We start from the raw sequence: 3,021 nt of genomic DNA, 5'->3' as shown, positions 1-3,021 counted from the left end.
TATCCGAGGATGTTTCCTTTGGCCCAATAGACTTCAAAGAGATCCGAGATATCTGTTCTCAGATTCCACAGAAATAAGGCTAGCAAAGAGATCCACGAAATACAGATGTAACTCTGTGAGATGAATTAACAGAACACTAAGCAGTTTCTCAGAAAGCTTGTTTCCAGATTTCATCGGAGGATATTTCCTTTTTCACCATAGCCCTCTATGGGCTTCCATATATCACTTGGCCGATTCCACAAGAACTGTCTTAGCGAAAGGCATCTTGTGGTTAAAGCTGTAACTCTGTGAGATGATTTCACAGAACACAAAGTAGTTTCTCAGAAAGCTTCTTAGTTTTTTATCCGAGGATGTTTCCTTTGGCCCTATACTCTTCAAAGGGATCCGAAATATCTGTTGTCAGATTTCACAGAAATAAGGCTAGCAAAGAAATCCACGAAATGCAGATGTAACTCGGTGAGATGAATTAACAGAACACTAAGCAGCTTCTCAGAAAGCTTCTTTCCAGATTTCATCGGAGGATATTTCCTTTTTCACCATAGCCCTCCATGGGCTTCCAAATATCACTTTGCCATTTCCACAAGAACTGTCTTAGCGAAAGGCTTCTTGAGGGGAAAGCTTTAACTCTGTGAGATGATTTCACAGAACACAAAGAAGTTTCTCAGAAAGCTTCTTTCTTTTTGTTATCGGAGGATATTTCCTTTGGCCCTATAGTCTTCAAATGGATCCGAAATATCTGTTCTCAGATTCCACAGAAATACGGCTAGCAAAGAGATCCACGAAATACAGATGTAACTCTGAGAGATGAATTTACAGATCACTAAGCAGTTTCTCAGAAAGCTTCTTTCCAGATTTCATCGGAGGATATTTCCTTTTTCACCATAGCCCTCTATGGGCTGCCAAATATCACTTTGCCAATTCCACAAGAACTGTCTTAGCGAAAGGCTTCTTGAGGGGAAAGCTGTAACTCTGTGAGAAGATATCACAGAACACAAAGAAGTTTCTCTGAAAGCTTCTTTCTCTTTGTTATCGGAGGATATTTCCTTTGGCCCTATAGTCTTCAAAGGGATCCGAAATATCTGTTCTCAGATTCCACAGAAATAAGGCTAGCAAAGAGATCCACGAAATACAGATGTAACTCTGTGAGGTGAATTAACAGAACACTAAGCAGTTTCTCAGAAAGCTTCTTTCCAGATTTCATCGGAGGATATTTCCTTTTTCTCCGTAGTCCTCTATGGGCTCCAAATATCACTTTGCCAATTCCACAAGAACTGTCTTAGCGAAAGGCTCCTTGAGGGCAAAGCTGTAACTGTGTGAGATGATTTCACAGAACACAAAGAAGTTTCTCAGTAAGCTTCTTTCTCTTTGTTATCGGAGGATGTTTACTTTGGCCCTATAGTCTTCAAAGGGATCCGAAATATCTGTTCTAAGATTCCACAGAAATAAGGCTAGCAAAGAGATCCACGAAATACAGATGTAACTCGGTGAGGTGAGTTAACAGAACACTAAGCGGTTTCTCAGAAAGTCTTTCCAGACTTCATCGAAGGATATTTCCTTTTTCACCATAGACCTCTATGGGCTTCCAAATATCACTGTGCCAATTCCACAAGAACTGTCTTAGCGAAAGGCTTCTTGAGGGGAAAGCTGTAACTCTGTGAGATGATTTCACAGAACACAAAGAAGTTTCTCAGAAAGCTTCTTTCCAGATTTCATCGGAGGATATTTCCTTTTTCACCGTAGCCCTCTATGGGCTTACAAATATCACTTTGCCAATTCCACAAGAACTGTCTTAGCGAAAGGCTTCTTGAGGGGAAAGCTGTAACTCTGTGAGATGATTTCACAGAACACAAAGAAGTTTCTCAGAAAGCTTCTTTCTCTTTGTTATCGGAGGATATTTCCTTTGGCCCTATATTCTTCAAAGGGATCCGAAATATCTGTTGTCAGATTCCACAGAAATAAGGCTAGCAAAGAGATCCACGAAATGCAGATGTAACTCTGTGAGATGAATTAACAGAACACTAAGCAGTTTCTCAGAAAGCTTCTTTCCAGATTTCATCGGAGGATATTTCCTTTTTCACCATAGCCCTCTATGGGCTTCCAAATATCACTTTGCCAATTCCACAACAACTGTCTTAGCGAAAGGCTTCTCGAGGGTAAAGCTGTAAATCTGTGAGATGATTTCACAGAACACAAAGAAGTTTCTCAGTAAGCTTCTTACTCTTTGTTATCCGAGGATGTTTCCTTTGGCCCTAGAGTCTTCAAAGGGATCCGAAATATCTGTTCTCAGATTCCACAGAAATAAGGCTAGCAAAGAGATCCACGAAATACAGATGTAACTCTGTGAGGTGAATTAACAGAACACGAAGCAGTTTCTCAGAAAGCTTCTTTCCAGATGTCATCGGAAGATATTTCCTTTTTCACCATAGCCCTCTATGGGCTTCCAAATATCACTTTGCGAATTCCACAAGAACTGTCTTAGCGAAAGGCTTCTTGAGGGGAAAGCTGTAACTCTGTGAGATGATTTCACAGAACACAAAGAAGTTTCTCAGTAAGCTTCTTTCTCTTTGTTATCCGAGGATGTTTCCTTTGGCCCAATAGACTTCAAAGAGATCCGAGATATCTGTTCTCAGATTCCACAGAAATAAGGCTAGCAAAGAGATCCACGAAATACAGATGTAACTCTGTGAGATGAATTAACAGAACACTAAGCAGTTTCTCAGAAAGCTTGTTTCCAGATTTCATCGGAGGATATTTCCTTTTTCACCATAGCCCTCTATGGGCTTCCATATATCACTTGGCCGATTCCACAAGAACTGTCTTAGCGAAAGGCATCTTGTGGTTAAAGCTGTAACTCTGTGAGATGATTTCACAGAACACAAAGTAGTTTCTCAGAAAGCTTCTTAGTTTTTTATCCGAGGATGTTTCCTTTGGCCCTATACTCTTCAAAGGGATCCGAAATATCTGTTGTCAGATTTCACAGAAATAAGGCTAGCAAAGAAATCCACGAAATGCAGATGTAAC

This window comes from Macaca mulatta, chromosome 16, assembly GCF_049350105.2.
Source record: "Macaca mulatta isolate MMU2019108-1 chromosome 16, T2T-MMU8v2.0, whole genome shotgun sequence".
NCBI classification, from domain to species: Eukaryota; Metazoa; Chordata; class Mammalia; order Primates; family Cercopithecidae; genus Macaca; species Macaca mulatta.
This window is presented reverse-complemented; position numbering follows the sequence as displayed.